Consider the following 25,276-nt stretch of genomic DNA (forward strand, 5'->3'; position numbering starts at 1 on the left):
CCTCCCTCTATTTTTCCCCTCTTATTTTCATATGTTTCATTGCCTCTTTTTTCCTTCGCGTATCTCTCTCTCTCGTCCTCCTCCTGCTTCCGTGCCGTTTTATTTTTATCGTTATTATCATCGTTATTATTTTTGGAAGGCTGCAGCTCGATGTTCCGAGGAGCCCGCTCTCGAAGGTGGAGTCGCGCTGATGCTGGATAGCGGAGAGAAAGAGAGAGCTGAAAGGAGGGCGACTCTCGATGGAGGGCCGAGAGGGGGGACGAGGAGAGGGATATATGCGTGTATCGCCATGCATCATCCTTCGTTCGTTCGTTGGAGAAACCAAAGGCCACCGCGGGGTGCGTTACCTTTGCTGCTTTGCCTATGGGCGCCTAAAAACGCTCCTTCGGGATAGAGTATCCTGTTGTCTACCAAAATTTTACGAATTGGATAAGGTTGGTCCCTTGGCTTGCGATATTTTCGTTAAATTTTCCGAGTAACGAGGAGAAACCGAAGGCCACCCTTTGGTACTTGGCCTGAAAACGTTGTCTTCTACTTAAAAATAGAACACTGTACCAAACACAGTCTGTTTCATCCTTCGGTTTACGATATTTCGTCAAATGTTCAATCTTGTATGTGAGAAAACGCTTGAAGGAACCCGTGCAACGAGGAGAGACTAAAGGCCGCTGATTCGCCTATGGGCGCCTGAAAGCGCTCTCTTGTAGGAATTGAAATCCGATCGATCCAATCTTGTGAATGAGAAAACGTCTGAAAATATCAACATAACGAGGAGAAATCAAAGGACGCCCTTAAAAATAGAATTAATACTAGGAATTAAATTTGATCGATCCTTTGGCTCGCGATAATTCGTAAAATATTCGGTCCCCGGGAGCAGACGTCCGCAGAAATGGAAGTAACGAGATCGATCCGCCTAACGAAGAGCGGAGATGTCGATAAATCAGCGACTGGCAAAAAGAGGCTGGAGGAGATGGTCGAGCTGTGTAACACACTGTGCAGTTCCTTCCGGCTGCGAGAGGCACAAGCATTCGTTCAGGTTTATCGAAAGAGCGTTACACGGCCCTATACTTGGAATACGAATATAATGCGAGTCGGACTATAGGGGGCTTTGCGAGCTCGCAGCGTGGTACCATCGGAGCACGGGTAATGAGACGGCCCCCGACCAAGAGGAGTTGATACGGCCCCGCTGCCTATACAGTCCCTTTACCATAGAACAACCGTGTTGTGCCCTATACGTCGTCGTCCACCGACTAACAAACCTCTGCTCAGCGCGCCATGCGACCTCGATGCTCGCGCGCCTATCGATGCGATCCTCCTCTCTCTCCCTTCGCCCTCGGAAGAGACACCGCACCGTTACTGTTTTCTACATAAACCCACACACACAGACACTCTTACGCGTGTACGAAAGGGCCTCCTGTAATTCTCCATCGACCGGCTACGAAATTATGTAATTGTGCACACACCAGTTCCACGGTGTTCGCGCGTTGTGCAAATTACGCGCGAAGCCGCTTCATTTTGACCAACACCTGTACGATGTTAATAATCCACCTCTGGCGCGAACCAGGTAAATTACGGTGCTTCCATTTCCGGCGAGTCGTTGAGAAAATTGTTAACGAGCGTTTATAAGATTCGAGCAAAAACTAGAAGCTTCTTCCTCTGTTGACGCATCGCTGTGTCTGCCTGCGTGCGTGTGTCGAATTCTCCGCGAAGCGTAGGTAGCCTAAGAGACGAGGATGGACCGTTAACACCGAGGAGAAATCGTCTGTTAATTTTCTCTAGCCGCCGTTCGAGAGGAAGAGAGAGAATTGAACGAAGACAGGCCGTAAATCGCTCAGGGTTTCCGTGACTCCGCGCCGTATTTCCTCGAAACGGCGATTTTTACATAGGCCACGTTAGTGAATTTTCATAAATTATCCGATGCGCGATAAGAGGAGCTTCCATGGGTGAATTAACGTAACCGAGCAGCTAACGGATATCGCCATGAAACGAACGGACGGAAGATTCGAGGTGGAACAGCGCGAAGAAGAAGAAGATACTTTGTCCCGCTGAAGATATTCTCGGATAATCGTTTTCCTCGTTCACGTCTGCGTCCCATAAATTACCGCGAGGTTTAAAAAACACCTGTCCAAAAGGAGAGGAATTCGGTTACAGGAGAAGCCGCGGAGGAACGCGACAAAATAAGCTGCAAGGCAACGAACGGCGATTTTCCAAACGGGGAGTATATACGCGGCTTGCAACGGATAATGCAATGGTTCGCCCGGTCTGGCACTATAATCATTAAACGATGACTGACTGAATTAAATTATCCGTAATCGGTCGATCGATCGGTCCGATCGGTGGCTTGGAATCGGAGAACGTGACCTCGTACGTAAGATCCTCGACTACCTACTTCTCCAGTGGGTCTCATCTCGATATTGCTATCGATCACGAATACATCGAAGAAGAAGGGAGGCAGAGGGGGGATCGAAATCGAGCTCTGTTTTCCGCTTGCAACCTGGAGAACACGATTTTTCCTCCGTGCCTTTTACCGGGGAACTCGCCACTGGCGCAGTCCCGATTTCTCTAATTTCTGCAGCGCTCTCCACGGTAACAAGGGAACACAGACGCGATATATTCCAGGATAAAAGACATAGGTAGACGCACGCGACTTCTCGAGAAGAGGAAGAGAAGAGAAGTCGGTGGAATCTGGAGACTATCGAGAGAACGGCGGTAAGAAATGGCGGCAAGACGCGGGGTAGCCCGAAAAACCGCAAACCGTGTAGCAATTTGAACCGCACTTAACGGCAAAAATGATTGTTATCGAAGAAGCGGAACCGCAACGATAGGATCTCGTATTAGCTCTGGCTGAAGTAATCCATATCTGGCCGGACGTTCACATATTCGACAGAGATTGGAGCAATGATTATGTCTCGGTGGGTGAGCCGGATCGCTCGTGCTGTGTTCCCGACCATTATGAACGAAAATCGCTCGGTTCAAATCAATAAGGGATTAACGTCCACACGATAGGTGGGGCTTTTTACGTCTTACGTACACAGCCAGTCGGGAGTCCTTTTTACGTGGTACATTCAAGTAGAACGATTCGATATTGCTAATGGCCAATGGTACAAATATAAGCTACTCGATCGGCCTGATAAAAACAGTTCGTCGGCGACGATCGACAAAGGATGAGAGACAAATGTGCGAACGAAAGACGAATTAGTAAATCGCCTCTTGTTTACGATCCATCGCAGTACCGAATAAACGACCGTCTAATTGTTGTAAGAAAAAAAAAAAGGAAGAAAGTAAGTTCCCCGAGGCAAATAAAAGAGTGGTATAAAGTCGGCATCGGTTTTAACGAATTTAAGGGGCTCCCCGGCAGTCCACAGGAACGTAGGCAACCAGCCATTTATCCACCCCTTCTCCCCTCGGCCGCGAGGGAGCAAGGTCACCTAAATCTCAGTGGAGGCAAGAGTTGCACTCAATATTGTGACCGAAGGTGTAACGTATCGCGTTTCACTCTCCTCCTTTTTGCGTCCTTCGCTCCTCTTTTGCTCCGTTTTCGTTTCGTTTTACCCACCATCGCACCACAACCGCCGCCGCCATATCCTGATCGTTCCCGAGCGGGGCTCAGTTATACTATATCCGAGGCGCTGATTTGATGCACGTTTTAGATACGAGCATCGGCCAACCAGACGCGAAGATAACGAGCTGCTAATACTAAGCTTGAAACTTACACATCGCTGAGTATTGAAACTTTTCTTTCCTTTTCTCGAGTGCCGACCGAACACAGAAAGAGAGAACGTAAAGCCGCACGCTACGAGCGTGTGTGTAACCGCGAACACACGCGAAAATGGAGAGGCGAGGCGCCAACCGCTTTACCTTTTTTTTTTCTTTTTTTTCAAACTAATTATCGGCAGTTTGCGCTTCCGCGTCTCGTTAATCTTATCGTTGCACCCTCTCCCGCCCCTCCGTTTTTTTTTTCAAAGCACCGTGGAAATTGAATAGCATTACGCGTAACGAAATTCTCTTGTTCAGGCCTTATGAATGTTTTATGAATTTCATTAGCAGAGAAGAACGTCCTTCTCCTCTCCTTCTTCCTCGTCCTCCTCTTCGTTCGATTTTCTTCTTTATTCATTCCATCGGTATTCGACTTTTTATCTTCGCTAATTGTCAGCGTTCTCGTTCTTTTTGCTCGGCCAGTGTTACGGGATCGAAATTGCGGAACGCGCATCTCGATGAACTTAGTCGGTGGTAATATACGCGTGGACCATAGGACGAGGTAAAGTATACACGTATACGCGTACTACGGCAGTCATTTCGCAGATTTAGTAGGCACACAAGGGTCGGCGCGTGCTGATAATGCCGCCTCAGCTCTCACCCCACTTGCTTTCCCTCTCTGTCTCTCTCTCTCTCTCACCGGGAACAGGGGAGAACCGCTTATGCCTTCTCCGGCCAACTGATTTTTCCAAATTCCCTGGCAAATTAGCCCTTTGACCTTTCGCGCGGTTAATGCCCGCGCGCCACCACCCTAACAGGGTTATAACGTAATCTCGAATACCGAAAAGAAAACAAACGGGGGAGAGAGAGAGTAACCACACGAATTTCATTAACTCTTCCCGCCAGCCGAGGAACCCTAATCGTTCGGGGCCTTTAAAATTTCATTCTTCTAATCGTTCTTTCGGTCTCCGTTCCAATCCATTTGTCGCGATTCTTTTCAATTTCTCACCGAGCTTGCGTCAAATTTTAAACACAATCCGCAACGGACGGCGCGCACTTCGCACGGAGGTACAATTATGCAAAAATCGAGCACATTCCCTTAGATTGAGGGGTAGGTTAACCACACCTGCATGCAGAGCCAGACATACGATTAAATCCATGGGCATGGATAATGAGATGCGTGTTCGACTTTAAGTGGTGAGCCACGAGTGAGGAGATCTCCGGCAACCGGTCTCTGAATCGCTCATGCCTAGGCAGGCAGCAGCTCTCTCGGGGCCTCAGAATCGCAAAAGTGTATGTGTGTGCTAGCGCGCGCGCGCGCATAAGCGAGTTCTGCTTTCGCCATGGAAAAATGCTGTACAATATTGAAAAGTTCACGACGATCGAAAAGCGTCACGAATTTCACACACGATCCTTACTTTCTCTCATAATGACCCGTTATTTCCGTTAATGCTAAGCAGCGTTTTTCGATGTAAAAATACGTCACGTTGTTTAACACAATCTTCACTCGTTAATGGATGTCGTGACGCGTACATGCACAGATCGCGATCGTGGGAGGGAGGAGAGGCCGCAACCCGCTTGCGAAATCGAGGAGATATTCGAAGATCGAGAAACCGCCGTGCCGCGGGTAATCATAATCATTTCTTTCGTCATTATAGTCATGGGAGTCGAAGGGACGATTGAGAAAAAATGAGGAACGATCGCCGCAACGGTTACGCCGTTCGAGATGGCTCTGGTCGGAGGGAACGGGGTCCTGTGGGCCTATGGGCCAGCGGAGAAAGGGTCGTACAATTGACGAAGTGGGGGAAAACCAGTGATGGACGGACTCGCTGCTCCCCCGGATGGCTCGGCCCGCGCCAATAACTTTCCGTGCTTAGAAATGGCACTCGCCGCGCCTGCTTTCCGCTCTCCCGTCCTTCTTCCCTCACCATCATTTTTTTTACGCTCACAAAATTCAGTAGAGTGCAGAAAATATTATTTTACAACTGCAACGACAGAAATTAATTATTTCGAGCTCTCCTTTGCAATATTTCTGTATTTAAAAGATTCAGTAGAGTAGGGGGTGAAGTTGTCTAATACGAGACCCATTTCTTAAAGAAGTCGTAACTGTCGACTGAGAACACTTTTATTAAAATTCGATACATGTTTTAAAAGTACGATATGTGTTCTTTCGTAAGGTACTGGAACGTACAGTAAAGAAAAGGAAAATTATGCAAATGCACAGATTTAAAAAATCGGTTCCTGATATGAGAAAACTATTTTTCCTGTCTCTTTTCACACATTGGGCACCGAGGCACCGCAGACTCCACGGGCTCACCGGTAACACTTTGTACACTGAAACAAAATTGGGAGACTCTTCTTATAGTAGGAACTTCCGAGGGTCACACGATAGCTACTAAGTCCTCGTTATTTAAGCCTTAAACTCCATTGCGTGCACTATACAACGGTGTTTATGAAAATGATTAGAAACTTACTATTTTCGAGGTGTTTGTAATTCAATCGAACCACTTGAAAAATTTTCTGCAACTTATTGCACAAATATGCTCGTTGAAGACGCTCGATCGATTTCAATAAAATTTGATAATTAACGCGGTTAGTTACGAAACGGTCTCATATTTGGCTACGTTACCCTATGGAAAATTATTTTTCAACTCTGACGTAGAAGATTAATTATTTCGAAGAGTGAAAAACAAGAAGTGATTATATGCGATGCTCCAGAAACCGAGGCCATCTCAGTGACGTAACACGAAAAGCACAAGAGACAAGCTTGCAGGAGACTCTTGACCCATAAACCATTGGAACAAGTTCCTATGACGTGCTTCTCTCTGTTATACGAGAGGAAGAAGGGATAGGAAGGAGCCGAAGGCCGTCTGAGCCTTGCGTCGAAAAATCGTTTCCTACAACTGAACTTTGCACTGTGTCGGATCGAAATTATCGAGAAAAAAGATTGATTAATTTATCAATTACGTGTTAATCGTCGACCCAAGACGAGTTCCTCTTTCTTCCTCCTTTCTACCTCCACCTTTCCTCCCGCGGCCTTGCAGGCAGCTCGCAATGATACAACTCCAATAATTTGTCCCGCCAAAGGAAGAAAGGGGGTATATAATAGGGATCGTGACCCGATGTAACGCGATACGTTGTTCGTTGCTACGTCCGCACGTCCACGCGTTTCGCGAGATTACCATCCTTCTCCTCTTCCTTCACGCGTCTCCTATCCTTACACGTCGTCACTCTGTATCTAGAAAAATGATCGTTTCGACTGCGATGAACACCGAGCCGTATAAAACTAGAACACAATGCTTCTGTTCCCCTTGTTCAACAGTCCTTCTAACGCGTGGGCTGCGCGCGAGGCACTAACTGGCAGTGCTCGTCCACTCGGAAAAATGGTAATCGCCAGCCTTGTACGGTACGATTTTCGAATGTTGCATCTCCACTTTCAGATCATCCCACCTAGATAATACACCGCGCTAATGTTCACTTGTTCACGGAGAACCATAAAGCAACGTAATCTCGCTTTTCCCCCATTATGGTACACATCGCTGTTTAACGCTGGAACGAGCGACCGAGTTTTAAACGACCCGTTAACAACCTTCCAAACGAAGAAAGCGAACGAGTATCGTTGATTTGTGAAATGTGTAAATACAACAGTTCACCTATGGAAAATAAGCGACGCGTTAATTCCGCGACAAACGCAAAGGTAGTTCGATTCACGTTGAATCCTGGCGGAGAAGTCGTCGCGCGACGAAACATCCACCGGCTACATCCACCGGTAAAAGAAGAAACAGAAGGTGGCTTTATTAGCATACGATTGGCACCGTCCATCTTAATGCCCCTCCTGCCTGGTCCTCTCTTCCCTTTCCGCGCTTCTTTGTCCCCCGTGCACCGCGTATCTTCCATACAATGTTTATGCCCGTGTTTCGCCGATGTCTCGTCGTTGCGCGCGCGCGCGCCTTCCGCCGAATCCCCCTTTCAGCCACCTATCTTCCTGCCAAATTCGCTTTCTTTCACCTGTTTCTTCGCCTCGTTCGCACCGGCTCGACAAACGCGCTCGATCCTTCCATACATACGCGTCCCGTACGCGTTGATTGTGAAGATCAGAGACACAAGCCGAAGAATTGAATTTCACGCGATAACGTAAGCTGAGGCGAATAGAAAAATAGGGAATTTTATCGAAAATTCCACAAGTCTCTCCCAGGTTTATCCAAGGTCCAATCTATTCCACGGAAATTGCTCGTCCGTCCAGTTCCGCATCGCGAGCCAACGCATCATGCCGGTGTAGAATTTCCATTCGCTTGCGACGGTAGAAAATTGGAAAGAGCCCGCGAACCGATTGGTCGCGGGTTGGTCAAGTTCGATGCGAAATCTCTCGGCGCTTAAGTCTTATCCGCATTATCATTACTCGCATAGTTATCGTAATGATCGTCGTTATTGTCGTCAGGAGTGTTGCCAGGACGTTCCTTCACGGTAACGAGTCCAGCCGAGATCCGAGGATCTCGAGAAGAGGAGGAAGAAGAAAGATGGAAGAGACGTGGCCCGAGGTCGCGTCATCGTTATTCAATAACCGCACGGAGCGGTGTTTCGCGTTTTTAACTAAACGTCGAAATTTTTGCAGACGATTCGTTTAGTTCGAGTCCAGTGACTTCGTCTTGAAGCGATTTTTTAACTGCGATTGCGAAGAAATCGAAGGTTGAAATCGATACGATAGAAACTTTCTACGAAAGAGGCTACATCTGAAAATAACAGTTTCTACGTAATAGTCTACACCTACCTATTAACACGATAAAAGTGGTTAATATTAATGCGAGGAGATTGTTGATCGCGATACCGAACCAACTTAATTCATCTTCGTTTTAATTACGCCTTCCGGGGCACGTATGAATACGTAAGGCTTAATCGCGAGGAAAATCAGTATTTTTCCAAGAAGAAGCGATCGAAGTGCGTGAAAAATCGAAGAGTTTGATGGAAACACAATGAGGGGTTTATAAAAAAAACAATTTCGGATGAAAAGGTAGAAAAGGAAGAAGACGAGCTGCCTGTCTTAATTTGCCCCTTTCTTCCGCTGTACACTCTTCATTAAGTGCACACCTCGTCCACCTTTTTCTTGTACAAATTTCCATAGTCTTGTGCGAATATCGCGAATTAAGATAGTCATCGTTGGCTATTAATTTATCGCCACACGCATTTAGATCGAGGCGATAGAATTGGCTCGCTGCGCGCTAATTCTTGCGTGCTGGTTTTCCGTGTAGAAGAAAATCTGTCGAAAATTGGAAGGAAAAAGGGATTCATCCCTCTGAGAAACACGCATCTTCTTCGACCTTCCCTAAATCATCCGAGGGATATTCTCTAGTTTTTGCGCGGGAAGACGCGCGAGGTACAGCGGCGGCTGGATTAAAGTAATGATTCTTACGTGTGCACGATTTACGCTCGCTATTTCTCCTTCTAGGATGAAGAAGAGCCACTGTCGGCAGTTTGTCCTGTCTTCCGCCACGCACTCTTTATTACCCCGTTCTCCTCTCTCCCTCTCTCTCTCTCTCTCTCTTTCTATCCCCGCGTGCACCCGCGAGAACGCGCGCGCGCGAGCGATTCTGTAGCAAGTTCAACACATTTAGGGGGTTATCGTATTATGTCGAGTCACGAACTCGTTATAGCACGGCAAGACGGATCGGCGCTATAAAACCACTTGGTTTCAGTTTAACCAAAGGGTGCACAGGATATAACTGGTTTACATTTTGCCGCCTTTCTATCTCTCCCCCTTTTGCTCCTCGAGGTGATCTCTCTTCCACGGTTGCAACGGGGAAATTTTTCCCCGCCACGTTGCCCCGAGTCCTTCTCCCCGGTAGGATACGATCGTTGCAACAAAGTTTCTACGGGGGGAAAACCGTGGATACGACGAGAGAGATACACCTGCGAAAAATCACGCAGCCCAGGGAAATAACAAAGGTGAGCGGGGTTAATCGACGTTAATATCGTTAATATCGTGTGCACATAGAGAAGAAGAGGAGAACGCGAGAGGGAGAGAAGGGGTACAAAATGAAGGGAGAGAGAAGAGATGCGCACGAAAACGGGCAAGAGCCTTCGTCGTGGATACTATACACCTACCACTACCGCGGGAGAGAGAGAGCGTCCTATCGAAACCGGCACTTTCGTTTCACGCAAATTTTAAGTTTCGCGAATAAATTGCTAGGCTGTTGCCCCGAAGAACGGAGACGACGATGGAGAAGACGGATTTACCCTGAAGGAGGTACGTCCAGCTTGGCTATAGGCTTCCTCGATCCACGTGCTCGTTATCACGGTAACGATATCGACGAGCTTCCTCCTGTCCTCTTCGTCGTCCTCTCCCTCTCTCTTTCTTCGTGCGGAGGACGAAGACTATGCTCGAACAGAACGATACGATCATCGCGGTGGTTCCCTTTCCGAGCGCGGCGTGAACCAGCATTCCTGGTTGCTCGCGTGTGAATTCGCGGCTGCTGACGCGAAATCGAACACGCGCGCGGTTAAAATCGGCCGCATCGGACGGTGAACGTGGGAGACGACGCCGACCAAAGGTGTAATTTTAGTTAGGAAGACCGAGTAATGAGCAATCGGCGAGGATCAACAGCAATTTCGAGACCGCCTTCGTCCTGGATCGAGAAGCGTCCCTGCGAGCTCTACGATCTTTCTATCTTTTTCTCGAATGCGTCGAATTTCTCTTCTGTTTAGCGAATTCGGAAAGTGGGAGCTGCGGAGAAACTTGAATTTTTGGCTGTCTCGAGAACGAGAAAGACGCGTGTCGATCTGTTTAAAGAAACGACGACGACGCCTCGAGCGTCCGACGGGAAACGAATTTTTGCCGAGGTTGGTAATCGCGCAACGAGGAAACCAGCCGAAAGGTAATTACTGAAATTAACCGAGACCTCGATGCGAGGTTAATCAACGAGTAGAGTATAAACTCGACCAGAGGAATGTTACGAGCCGTCAGCAGAAATTTTCGCATCATCTTGTACGACGTGAAAAAAAGAGCGCGGAGAAGAGACACGCGAGACTGGTTTTCCATTTTTACCGAGAAAATTGTACGCATGCAGTATTCTTCGTAAACGACTAGGAGGATTAAAAAACAACCCCTATTTCTCCCAAGTTCCCAATATAAGTCGCTTAGTGCTCAATTCTTCCCAAATAAAAAAATGTAACAAATTTACTTTAACAGAGTTGGTCAGGTTGACTTCTGAGTGGCTCGCACGCAAACTCTCCTAGAAACTTGGAATCTCTGAAACACCGAGGAGCACTTGCATGCACTTTATAGAACAGGCTGTACACATCGTTGGCAGAAAGGACGAGAAAATTGTTACTCTCGAAGACGCACCGCGAGACCTTTAACTAAGTATATACACCGGGCTCGACAATCAGTATGGATCACGAAGCGTGTGCAGAAAGGGGGAGAAGGCATAACCGTGGTAGAAGAGGTGTTTTCATCAAGGGGAACAGACCACCCAGCCCAGTTACGTAAGCCCTCGCGATTCAGCTCGCAGGCAGGTAAGTTTCCAGTGGGGGAGAATTCCAGGGGAGCAGAGAGAGAGAGAGAGAGAGAGAGAAAAGCTGTGCCGTGTTTGTGTTCGTTGAACAAAGCTGATCGATAGGATACAGATTATCGCTAGTTCGGCTGTGTAGTTCCGGCCGGGGCTGATTTGGATCTCTGTGTGGCTCGCGAAACCCGTTTCTCCGCATCGACTCCACTACTCCGGCTTCTCTTTCGCGCATGTGACGAACCACACCGCCACTACTACGCTACGATACTCGCTCAACGGTGTCAGCATTCTATCGTAAATCCTCGTGGGCGGGGCGTGAATGCGTTTGCGTTGATGCTGTCCAAGAATAGCGTGCAAAGTGTATCGAATTTGGATGATTCACCACTACCTGAATGGTCCTCCCCCTTCTCGCGGTAATCTCTCCTTTCATTACGCTAGAGACACATCGTCTCTTTTTTCTCGAGTAACTCGGACACACGCGCACAGGCTGGGAAAGAGAGACAACACAAGGAAGACATCCTCGTTCGAATGTTCGGACTTGACGAGGCCTAAATATAGCCTGTTCCAATCTTGGCTGAGGTCTTCTTCTCGGCGATGATTCCTTTCATCGAACACTCCCCCGATACACTATTTCTTCTCTCCTCTCGATATAGCGAGAAATTTGTCACTGTAATAAAAATCGACGAGCCGCCAGATCCACACGATGAGATAACCAGGATTTACGATTACGAGGCGCGATCGAGGAGGCGAAGTAACTCTCCCTGTGCCACTACGACGAGTTATCGACGACGGATTGAGCTCGACTGTGCTGCTGCCGCCGCGGCCACGCTAAAACCCGGAAGAGCCGGTCGGTTTCGGTGGCGGGTCTAAAAGAAGGTAAAAGGTAACAGTTATGTTCATTGTCGCGGCGGACGACCCCCGGCCGGACCCACGTTTTACGACTGTTCCCCTGTAAAAAGGAGAAAAAAAGGAAGCTAACGGTCTCTCCTCGTCGCCTATACAAGTTCTAGTTTATTGGCCGGTGTAACGCGCTGGATCAGGATGCCTTAAGTCCTAGCACCGCGTTTCCCCGTGCAAAGTGTCCCTTGCTCGAGGACGAACGTGACTACGCGACCGTTTGCCAGTTTTATTGCCACGTCCAGGCAAATTACGACGCTGCCCCGGACCATTTTTACGTCTATTCTCTCCCCGGTCGGTCCTTCTTTCTTCTCCCTTTTTTCTCCTCTTTTCCCTCCTCGTCGCACGCAATAAAAGTCAAACATCACGCGGATCTTTCGATTCGGTGGACCTCGGGATCTCTGTCGCACGATCGATCGGACGAGATCGTAGAGACCTCCTGATGGAATGATACGGGTGGTCTCGGTAGGCGCTAATGCCGAGCAATTTGTTTCGGAATGGGCAACAGCGAGAGATGTATGTAGGAAGATAAGGGGGGAAAAGGTGAAACGATTAAAATTTTCTGCATACTGTCGCACGAAAATAGACTACCGAAGAACCAGTTTAGAAACTCCGCGTTCAACTCGGCTGATAAGTATCTGCGCGGCTGACAGGTACGAGGTATCGCGTCAAAACCTGTGAAATATCGTCTGCGAATAAGGTTCGATTTATTAAGGATCCCCTCGATACCACAAACAATCGACAAACACAGGCCTCCACGACGATCTTTCTTTCCAATCCTAAAATAGACTTATCGATAGAAAAAATTAAACGGTGAAAATTCATCGATCACTCTTATCCACGGAAAAAGAGGTGGTTCGATTTCCGTTTAAAGGTAAATACTCAAGTGAGGTCGGCTCCGATCCAAAGCTCACTCTCCGCGTGTAATATATAATACGCGGGTTAGATGCAAGACTACTTTTAACCGTGGCCATAAATCAAACAACCGACTGCGTGCATTCCTAGAGAAAACCTGCTCCGCCCGATGGAAAAAAGTCTCCGGATAGACTGCGGTCGAGATCTCGCCGCCGCTCGTCTAATGAACGCCGGAGAGCCCGCCCGTTTCCTTCGTTTTTCGCGTCGAGCAAAAGCGAGAAACGATCCGCGCGCTTTTCCGCGCTTGTCTCTCCCTTACCTTAACGCCTCCTCCGTAACCCGACGTCAACAGAGACAACACTCTCTCTCTCTCTCCTCGTTACCCTCGATCCTATTATCGTTCCACGATTTCCCAGGTAAGGACAGTTCTTCTTCGTTGATACGTTGCAAGTGGAACGTGAAAGAGAAAATTTCATTCTCTCCGTATAATTAGATCTCCGGCTGGGGGAGATCGTTGGAGGCATTTTGGAAAGCAGACGTACGTATTACTGTGCGTTCGAAATCACCGGTTGCACCCGAACCTCCATGTTTTTGTCATTGCACGTATCTCGGGCTATTATTTTCGCTGGTCGTCCACTGGCTCCGCGGACTTTCAATTTAACTGGCAGATCCGGTCCCTTTTCTTCGAAATAACGATCTCGCGAGAGCAACGCAAGGGCCGGTAAAATGACTCGCAGGGCCACTTCTCCTCCGTGCCTTCGGCTACACTCCAATTAACCCATATATAGATCCCTTCTCTCTACTCTCCTTTCGTCTCTCTTTCTTTCTGCACGCCGGGTAAAAGGAAATCGAGCTGGCTCGCCTCGGACCGATCCTTTCCGTGATTTCCGTTGCAGAATTGAACGGAGTAATCCGCCGATGCTCGCCGGAGAAATTTCGAAATCTCGAAACGAAGGAGAGATGGAGAGCTCTCGGAAAGCGCGCACGAGCAGCACCGTTATTATTAAGGTTACGTGAAATTACGGACGCCACATGATCGTCTCTACTCGCTTATTATAAAATCTTCGAGGTTTTCATCGGACAACACACTCGAGAAAAGAGAAAGATGAAAAAAATGAAATGCAACGGAAGGGTGGTGGTGGTAGCGAAGGAACGATAAAATGGTGGGAGAGAGGAAAAGAAGAGGAAAAATCGCAGCATGCCGAGAGCGACAGTGCTACGGTAGCCGTAAATTTCTCGAGCTAATGGTGCACAACAAACGCTTGTCCGTACCTAAGCTCGTAATGTCCGTTCACGCCGGCCTAATATCGTTCCCGGCGTTTAATAAATATGTCGCGGAGGTAATACGTCATAACTTTTCCACGCGTCGCGATCTCGTGCAGCGGCGTTTCGCGACTGTCGCGCGCACGCACACACACACACATACGCAGACGTGACTTACACGGGGGATTGTACACGAGGAACGGTGGTAAGCTAGCGATGTATTACGTTGATATTCGTTGAACGGTTACCGCGTAATGTCACTGAGTTATACGCTTCTTAACCGAGACTCTTAATCGCGGGATAATGTTGTCCGCTCCTTCTTTCACTCCTTTTGCGCCCCTCTCTGTCTCCCACGCCGTTGGTTCGGCCGTCTCTCGATACACACACGTACACCGTGTCGTATGCATACCGATATAAAACAAACGCGCGGTGTCTCGCGCACGTGACGAATGCGTAATTTCGCCACGGGCGAATGATTGTCCGCACGTTTTTAGTAGCGCAAAAAGGACTCCAAGATTAGACGGCCCCTCCACAATGTCCCCAGAGACTGGTGTGGCCGTGTAAAGTATCCATTGAGCCGCAGAGCGCACAGTGTCGATGGCGTGATTCACGCAACTGGAATTCGGTGGCGCTTCGAGGAAAATTAATTAAATCCCGCCGGTTAATCAACCGATCCTTCCCCTCCGATCGCTCAGAAACTTTCTTCTTCTTCTTCTTTTCCCTTCCTCTCTCTCTTTCTCTGTGTCTCTGTGCGTGCGATCCGGACACGTTCTCGCGTTACTATTTATCGAAAGATCACAAGACATTTCAGTACTATTAGCGTTTTTCTTCATTCTTCTTGGCTTTTTTTGGAAGAAACGCGATTAATATGGCCGGCAGGTAATAACGGTTGTGTGTACCGCTCGATTCGTCGATTGGTTGCCGGTGAACGCGAACGGCTGGAAGGATAGCGGCGACTCGGCCGCGTGAGTCGTTTATGCGCGCGTCCGCCTGAAAAAAACGCGGCGCGGATAGCAATCGTACATCATCGGGCGTGCGACGGGAAAGAGGCGGTAAAATTAAGAAATTTTCGTTCCGGCACCGCAGCGACGATCGAGCAATTATTTTAAAAGGTCAAAGGGGTTTCAGCTCCGGGATAAATTATGCCCGTCGTCCTTTCCCACCCGCGTCGGCGGTCAATAGCAACGAAAATAAATGGGTACGCGAACGTTTCGATTCAGTTTCTCGCGATGGAACGCGGAGCTGACTTTATCGGCGAGGCTGAAGTCGGCGAAAACTCGGAAAGGGTGCTTTACAGCGGAGGAAAGAGAGGAGGAAGAAGAAGAAGGAGAGAACGCGTGTTTCAATCGTGTCGTTGATTTTCACGCGGCGGAACACCGTGCAAACATACACGGCGCCAAATGCTGAACAATACCTAACACGCCGACATGGCGCGGCTTTGGCCATAGGAAAAAGAGGATTAAAATGCGCATATGATCGCGTTCAATTCTCTCCCCTCGTCCTTCTCTCCTATACACGTACACACACCTCTCCGCGATCGCAGGCCACGCCACGTGTTCCGGTTTTCGCGTGTAGATAAAGTGTCTCGGTGTCATTGGCAATTAGCCGCCGCTCGATATTCCTAACCTTTTTATTCCCGTGCCTTTGGAATGGCCGGTGCCTGACTGGAATGAAGAAGAAGAAGAACAAGTGGAAGAGTAGCGTACGTCGTGATACAAAAGCATTGTGCGGTCAGGTCGCAGAGAGTACAAGGGAGAAAGTGAGAGAGAGAGAGAGAGAGAGAGAGAGAGAGCCTAGGCCGCGCTGTGGCAGGTGCTGTTCGTAATGGCCGGCCATCGGCAGCCAGACGGCAGAGCTGTAGGCTGGTTCGCCGTGGCAAAAACCGTGTTGCGTGAATTATGAACCGTCCGTGTCTATTTGTGCAGTATCAACTCGGTTCCCCCGATTACATCGTCGCGTATTAATTGAATGGGAAGGGTCTCGGACGAGTCGTCGCGCAAATGGCGCCGGTTTCACGGCAAAGAAATCTGGACAGCTCTAAAGAGGAGAGAGAAGAAACCGATCGAATATTCTTCCCAGTACGCGCCGTTCGCCTCCTTCTTCATCCTCTTTGGTTCGTCCGTTGATGGAAACGGTGCGATACGGCCGCCGATGCGCGGTGATCATCGATTTCAACGAGTTCCACGTACGAGGAGGCATCGCGTCGAATCGCTAAGTAACGCAACGACGGAAGATCGATGGGAAGAAGAAATGTTTAGCCAGTCTGATGTTGATTGTTGATGCTTTTATCGACGGGAATTACGTTCCCCGTAGAATGTTCGATCGTGCCTTCAATTAACCAGCGTTTAACCACTACGCTTCGTGCGAAACTATCTCGATTCGTAGGTAGGTACGAACAGTTTTACCATCTTAGATAGCCCTTCTGTGCTGTTCGAGGAAGAAAAAAGAAGAAATGGTAGTTTTATTCCGATCCTTTCAACTTATAAATAAAGCATGGAATATACGAGGTACGTCTTCATCTGAAACGGCAACAACGGAGCTAGCGTTGGGGCAAAAACGTGAGCAGGAACACTTTTCGATTCAATTATTTTGCCTGGTATCCATCTTTCCTTACGGGCACACAGGTATAACATATCCTTTGTCTGCCGGTGTAGTCGTTCCGATCGTCGAGCACCTAAACACGTTCTTCGTGCCTACGAAGCGCGGCCGATGCCAAAGTATGCATTATCTCAGCCTGGAGCAGTGAAATGGCAGTGTCTGGGCTATATAGACTGTGCAAGAAGCCGAACCGATCGAAAACCGTGCCGTTTCTGCTGTCAACAGCCTCGTCCTAAACGCTCGCCGAATTTTCCTCCTTCTCCATTCCCACCCGCACACGTTCCGCCTAACCTACATGTTTCGTTCTTTCCACCGTTTAATCTCGCCAAGCCAATGATATACGTCTTGTCGACACGATTTACAGGGGTTTTCTTTCGTGCCAAAACACGAGTCCATTAATCTAGCCTCGTAATACGAGTGATCGATAGAGAGATTGGTTTCACCGAAGAAACCTCTCTCTCTCTCTCTCTCTCTCTCTCTCTCTCTCTCTCTCTCTCTCTCTCTCTCTCTATCTTTCCCTTGTTTCAGGAAACAACAATCTCAGAAACACACGGGGATAATTGATAAATAGCCGTTAACGACAAACGGAACGAGACGAGAGCAAGAGAGAGAGGGAGGGATTAATCCTGTGCCGCGAGGGCGATAACTCGTCCCGCATGAAATTTGCAAAACAGCGAGATAGCGTACGGGCCTGTTGTCGGTGTGTAAAGGCGAGGCTAGCTAGCGCACACGAGCTCGTACATGCGAACAGCTCGTCCATCAAATTGAGAACCCTGGGTAGGCAGCCGGTACGCTGCCGGCTGAACGTGCGATCAGCGCCTATATGCCTTGCGCGCGTTCTGCGCGTTACGCGCCGCCTCACGTTCCTCCGCTTCTCTTTTCTTCCCCTTTTACAGCTCGTAGGCACGAATAAACCATCGCTATTGTTTACCCGTTCTCTGTCGTTACTGTCTCGTCGCCGTCCCCGTCTTTGTCGCGCCTCTCCTTCCCACTAAACCCGAGAGAGAGAGAGAGGAGAGAACACGATCGTCTCTCGCTCCGAATCGTTTGCTGGCCGCGCGAGCGCGCGCGCCTATGCGAGAACCTCGAATGGTACAACACGTGTACCGAGTGTCCTTTTCCCGATCCTCGCACGAGATTACCTGTGTAACGTCCGTACGCTAATATCGTTTCGTTTATCTTGTAATCGTACTTCGTCTCTCCACTTCCCGTCACCTTTCCTTCACCGTTTCTCTGCTCGAACCGAATTCGATAATTTATTTAATCGTGAAATCCATCATCTCTCCCCTTCACCGGCGGGTCCTTTCAAGCGTCAGGAACGGTGAAATAATACTTGTTTTCCCGTGTTAATTCTGCTTGCTCGCTGTCTCTCTTGGCTGGGAGTTAACGATACAGAAAGCCCGGTCGGTTGAGAATTTTTATGTGTTACGGTAAGGTGATCGAAGTAATCTTTTAAACGGTAACCGGGTGGTAGATTGTATCGAGAAGACGCGATTATTTAGCACATGTAAAGAGGAACGGTGGTATGGCTGTTGCGAACACCGCTTCTTGACCAACGTTTACCAATCGCGCGAAATAACATTACGCGTGTTTATGAGAGAGTGCCGGGCGCGAGTTTGTCCGGGAGAAAAACGTGGGACAGGATGTAAGTGATTCCGCCGATCAGAAATTACACTTTCATGCCGATGAATACCACCACCACCCTTCCTCCGCCCTATCTCCACGGCCGTGATTAGTACCTTCAAGGTTTTCGCGTTTATAACGCAGCAACGGTATAAAAATTGATTGACGATACCACGTCGGTATCGCGGCGCGCGAAATTATGCGGTCGTCCGTATGCAAATTGCGAATACTCCCGAGATACACTTTGATCGATGTTTACAATTACTTTTAATGACACGCTTCTACGGCATTTTGTCTCACTACGGCCTGGCCTTCGAGCCTTCTACAGCCTCTTCCTCTGTATTTTCTCTTTCTTTTCCTTCTTTCCTCTTTGCAACAATGCGTACACCGGCTTGTCCCGCGTTAACAGCGCAAATTGAAAATCAATCGACGAAATGTTACGCTGTGAACGATCGTTTACATTACATACCGGAGGCTCCGGGGCAATTTTCCAACATTTACATTTACATGGATAAAGATACACTGTTCCTCTTTCGTGTCGAACGTTGCGACGCCGCTAAATATGAGTAATTGGAATTCTTCGGCGAATGTAGAAAGGTCAGTATCTTCCACCCGACCAAGTGTTGCAGACATTATACTTGGTATAATCTACCGTCGATTATTATTAAAGTACTTCGTTCTTTTTCCCTACCATGAAAGATTCCCTTTCGTTCCCCCGAAAAGACTCTTTAAAAGTAAAACGTGATAAAGGAAAGAAAGGAAGAACAAATTAGACCTAATTAGGTGATCGATCGTTACGAAACGAAAAAAACACAGAAAATTGAATGTTTGCAAAATTGATAGCGGAAGAAGAATGTCCGTGGACGTATTTGAGGAATTCCCTTTCAAAATTCTTTGAAAAAATTAGACGTAACAAAAAAAAGGGAGGAAAAACGAGTTAGATCCAGTTAGGTGGTAAAGTAACTTAAATTCCAGCGAAGAAAATTTGAAAAAATTGAATCTTTGCAAAATTGATAGCGGAAGAAAAGTGTCCGCGACCGTCTCTTTCAAAACTCTTTGAAAAAATTAGACGTAACAAAGAAAAGGGAGGAAAAACGAGTTAGGTCCAGTTAGGTGGTAAAGTAACTTAAATTCCAACCAAGAAAATTTGAAAAAATTGTATCTTTGCAAAATTGATAACGGAAGAAAAGTGTCCGCGACCGTCTCTTTCAAAACTCTGAAAAAATTAGACGCAATAAAGAAAAGGGAGGAAAAACGAGTTAGGTCCAGTTAGGTGGTAAAGTAACTTAAATTCCAACGAAGAAAATTTGAAAAAATTGAATCTTTGCAAAATTGATAACGGAAGAAAAGTGTCCGCGACCGTCTCTTTCAAAACTCTGAAAAAATTAGACGCAATAAAGAAAAGGGAGGAAAAACGAGTTAGGTCCAGTTAGGTGGTAAAGTAACTTAAATTCCAACCAAGAAAATTTGAAAAAATTGTATCTTTGCAAAATTGATAGCGGAAGAAAAGTGTCCGCGACCCGAAAAAATTAGACGTAACAAAGAAAAGGCAGGAAAAACGAATTACATCCAGTTAGGTGGTAAAGTAACTTAAATTCCAACCAAGAAAATTTGAAAAAATTGTATCTTTGCAAAATTGATAGCGGAAGAAAAGTGTCCGCGACCGTATTTGAGGAATTCCCTTCCAAAACTCTTTGAAAAAATTAGACGTAACAAAGAAAAGGGAGGAAAAACAAATTAAATTGATAGAGGGAGAAAACTTTCCGCGACCGTATTTGAGGAATTCCCTTCTACCATCTAAGAAATTCGAGATCTTAAAATACTCTCGCTCAAAAGAAAAAAGAGAAAAATAAAATAAAACGGAGTAATTTAATTCCCATCGAGAAAAAGAAACAAAATTAAATCCTTGCAAAATTGTCCATGACCATATTTGAGAAATTCCCTTTCAAGATCTAAAACACTGAGAGATTTCCCTTAAGATCTAAAATACTCTCCCTCAAAGAGAATAAAAATAAAAATTAAAATGGAGCAATTTGATTCCCGCCGAAAAAAAAAGAAGAAAAAAAAATTGGAACGTTTGCAAAATTGACAGCGGAAGGTAACACGTCCGTGAACGTATTTGAGGAATTCCTGCGGCGCTGCGCCGCGCGGAGCAGGAGGAGTTCCGATCAAATGTGAAGGGCCACGTAATTTTCAGGTGCCCGAATGTTTTTCGAGCGAACAGTACGCAGAAGCGGCGGGCGTGGAGAAGGGAAAAGGGCGTAGTAAGTCATACGGAGAGGCTCGTACGTCATCCTCCATCCGGGCCAACGGAGCAACACATGGAAAGGGTTCTGTGGAGCCTCCATGCACGACGAACGCACCTACTTGGAATCGCCTCTTTAGGTCGCGGCGCTCCGTTCCTCTGTATTTCTGCACTCACGATGCACTCACACTTTCTCAAGCAACACGCACACATCGCTCACCCGTCGTCGTCTCGTGCACCTCTCTGTAGGTAGGAAGAGAGGCCGAACCACTTGGTCACGGGCGTGCAACACGCACGCCTATATTCGACGCAAACCCTCGCGATTCCGATCTTTTCAATTTTCCGATTCTACGTTACCGTATTAAATGCTCGGTAAAAGAAAAACGTCCTTCTAGTCGTCAACTCGTTTGTACTTACGCGGGGAACTACCAGGCCAGCCGGAAATACCGCAGCCAGCCATCAAGATGGAAAGTTCTCTACGGCCATGTTCGTCAGCCATCGAGGTATACCATACTTTAACTCTTATTACGTACTTATTCCCTCGAATAAATCACCAATTACGATAATAACGTTTCAGAATCGTAACCGACGGACGAATCGACCACGAACGATGGAAAACGGTAGAAACGTAACTCGACGGCAAACGAATAAATTCGAGCAAGTATTCTCGCGTGAGACGAAACGTTCGAAAAGAAGAAGAGAAAAGAACAGTACTAGCTCATAAATGATTTGTACAATGAACTCTTCTTCCCCTGTGGTGTTATGTTTCTCTTCCAGCAAAACATTCCTACCACACACGAAGAACGCGGCGGCGGCGACGATCTTGGTCGATACACGGGAAGATATGTGCTCTGTATTACCGACCAGCCCTCGCAGCGACGATAGCGGTAAGCGTGGAGGCACATAAGGGGGAGGGGTAAACGAGCCGAGCCACGATTTCGTCGTCGTAAACGTCAACGTTACGGTTACAGCGTTGTTCCTAGCTGGTTTATATTGAACGAGGTTGCTCCCCGAGGTACGTAACACCTACTGGCAACCGTCGTATCGCCGAGTAGCACCATACTTGTTTCCAACTGCCGCGAGAGTGTGTGTGTGTGCGTGTGTGTGCGTGTGTGGCGTGGCTCGCTGGTGGGAGGACCACGTGGCTTTTACGCGGGAACCTCCGAGCGCGAGAGTTCAAGGTTTGTTAGCTCTATCCTTTCGTACGGTGTGCCGTGTGCGGCTAGACGAGCCGGCCAATAAAGATCGCCCCGTAACCACCGGGCCGCGATATCGGTCCGCGTGAATCAGAAAAAAGAACACGGACATAGAACGCGCGCGGACGCTCTCGGTTCGTTGGACTTCTAACACGTATTTTGCATTTTTTTAATCAATTTCGGAGAGGGTCAGCCTTTATTTGCCGGGGAGCCTGGCTCGTATTATCGAACAGTTCGATCTTCACGCGGTACGCTCTCCTGAATGTAATTTTTCTGCTCTTCTTCTCGTTTTTCTTCACCTGAACAACACCCATCTTTCCTTTTCTGAAGAAGAGAACGCCGGCCGGAGTATACTCTTCTAAGCAACATTTACGAGATTCGATCCAAGTTTCGAACAGACACGGAGCAGAAGGAAAAAAGAGATTATCAATTCTATTCTTCACGTGGTGTACAGGTATCGATCGAGGTTTTTTTCTTCGCGTTACTTCGAGAGAAAGGTACGTCGTACCACTGTTGGACAGCGTGAAACAGGAATTAAGATTCTCCGTGGCGTCTGAGGGAAGCCGTCGGTAAACGAGGCAGTTTTACAGAGAATAAATGAACCACGGGGGTGTACCAGACGGTATTCGAAGCTTCGTCTTCACGCCCTCTAATTACCCCATAGACGTAGCGCGGCGGACCCTTCAATGAGGGGCCATAAATTTCGCCCGCGTTTGAATATAGCCCCCGAAAGTGATACGGCACGACAGTGAAAAGCCTTTTGTGAGCCTTCGGGCAAATGCGCCCAAGAAAATTGCCAGCTAGTTGTAAAGGAACTTTTTCTCCATCTTACGCGCCGATAATTGTCTCCTGGATGAATATATTCATCTGTGACACAACGTCGCTGTTATCTAAGCAACCGTTTGTCTGCCGGCCGGAATGAGAGAGAAACGTTTCGCGATTCGTTATATGTGTATCACGAAGATAGCATTATATTGCTTCATTACCGTAACATTAATAAGAGAGACATTTACATGTGGAAACGGTGGCGATACGAACGCTTCACCAGTCCCTCATAAATCACAATGAATTTCAGCCGCCAGTGTACCCTTTGATGTTTATCACGGCCAATGATACAAATGCATTCCGTGCAATCAAGTTTCTTCGCGTTACCGTACGTAGACCGTGTTCGAGCGTTGTTGTTCCCGAGGAACAACCGTGTGTCCCGTAACACCGATCCGCAATAAAACGGAGTTAATGATACCGTGTCGGTATCGGGGCTCCCCTGATTTGTGCGATTTGGGCGGCATAATCACTTCGCCAATCACTTATTGCACACTTAGCAACGACGTTTAACGTGGATACCGTTTCAGCCAAAGATAAATCACCGTTCAGAATCTCTCTCTCTCTCTCTCTCTCTCTCTTTCTCTCCCTCGTTCAGACTTTGTTATTCACAAACGGAGATTAGAGAAGTAAGAAAAAAATTCACCGGTCGTGTGGAAAGGACATTCGCGAGGCGAACTTCTCCCACGCTCCGTGAACGATTCCAATGGCCAATAATAATTTTTTCTTTTTCCTGCAAATTAAACGGCAAGGACGCGAGAATTCTTTTCCTCTTCTTCTCCGTGCAAATTGTCGTCGTCGGTGAACGGACGTTTCCCTCGCGAGCACGCGAACGGACACCGACTGATTCGTTGCCCCTTAGGTGCGTGACGATAGGAGCCGAATTATTTATTACTTTCTCCGCGGCGAACGAAATACTGGTAGACGTTGATGGCTCTATATTTACCGGGAGACTTTAATCTACGACGAAATAATCCATAATCCTGTATCGATAAATTTTCCGTACGCGTGTATCGGGCTTGTAGCACAAGCGACGCTGAAGAGCACTTGCCGGCGAGTGCGAAATGAGTCAACGACTCTCAGAGCGGCACATAGAGAAACCTGTTCCGCGAGAGAGTGCAAGCCGATCAATTGCCTTTTCCCATTCCTACGATTCCTCCTACGATCGCCGCATTCCGAGCCTATCGTTCCGACCGATTTGCACCGTTCATAATCGCCCCGATTAAATCTTCCGTTTTCCTTCCATCGGTTTCGACGCGGGTGGAAAAGAAAGCCGAGAGAACGAGGGAAAGTGCAAACCGCTCCGATCGTCCACGAAGAAGACGCAGAAGAAGGAGAAGAATCGGGACGAGAGGGACTCGCTGGCTGGTTGAACCCGCGTGCACACGCCGGACGATTCATCGACTATAAATCTTGTTGCAGTTATTGAATGGAAGACGCCGAGTTGATTCAGGAATACGCGAGCAAAACGACGCCTCTGAAGAGAGAGAAAGAGAGGTTTTTTTCCTCGAGGGGGCCAACGAAACGGGCCGAAAGTTGGCGTTAGATGGAACGAGTACTCTCCGCCGCCAACAGCCTCCTCCTCCTGAATATTAAATTCTTTCTCTCCTGGCTGAATTTAGTATTTATAGAAGGACGTAAAGAATAAGGTTCGTTCAATAAAATCCCGTTTCTTGTCTTTGAATAAGCACGCGCCTACGTCACGAAAGCTCATAAAATAATCCCTACACCTTTTGTATGCATAAAAGAGAGAGGACCTCGCGTGGTCCACCGGCCGGAGGGAAGAGAGGAGGGAAGAAAGACAGAGAGAGAGAGGGAGAGAAAAAAGGAAAGAAACGTATAGGCGGACCTTAAACCGGACCAAAGGGCGCGAGAAAGAGGCTAGGAGGTAAGGAAAGAGCGAAACCGTGGATACGCTCCCTCGCAGGTTGAAAGGAGAGAAGATGAAACAGCCGAACACGACCAACAGTCTGAAGAACCAGCTGAGAGTCCGTGGGTAAGAGAAGAAGAGGGCGGGCCACGAAAAAGCGAGACAGAGATCGCAGAGAGGAGCCTCGGTGATTATATATCTGCCTGCGAGAAAGCGAGAGGGGCTACTAGGGAACCTCTCGCTGCGAGAGGGACAAAGACATCGCTAGAAACAGCTGACTACCGGAATTCGGGGTTCCGGAGGGGTGAGTACGACGAGGAAGGCACTTGAACCCCAATTGGACGAGGGCTTCCCCATTATACTCGACGTGCCCGACGATTTTACACGCACTTGACTCCATTCTACCTATCCACCAGACCTAACTTTATCGCGCTTCCACCACCCGATTTTCCACGATCTGCCGCTCTCCACATATTTCAACGTAAACTCGTGTATATACACCTAATGTAACCTATCGTATACACGCGAAATATACCATTCTTTCGCCGTCAAAACTCTCGCACGCAGAGGGAGAGACAAGGAGGAACTTGTGCGAAGCAACGTTAACAACGTTCGCCAGGAGGGACCATTTTACTTGGAACGTCCCACGGACGACACTTCTGCCGTGTGACTGATATCGAGAGTCTCTCGAGATCGAATTTTTCACCGACTC

At 47.8% G+C, this 25,276-nt stretch overlaps 1 protein-coding gene across 1 annotated transcript in view; it reads right to left on the reverse strand.

Annotated features, from left to right (window-relative positions):
* The window catches only part of LOC108574679 (homeotic protein ultrabithorax-like), a 105,631-nt gene that overhangs the window by 78,771 nt on the left and 1,584 nt on the right, over nucleotides 1-25,276 (reverse strand). The window lies entirely within an intron of this gene.

The sequence above is a fragment of the Habropoda laboriosa genome, unplaced genomic scaffold (genome assembly GCF_001263275.1).
Source record: "Habropoda laboriosa isolate 0110345459 unplaced genomic scaffold, ASM126327v1 scaffold203, whole genome shotgun sequence".
NCBI lineage: Eukaryota > Metazoa > Arthropoda > Insecta > Hymenoptera > Apidae > Habropoda > Habropoda laboriosa.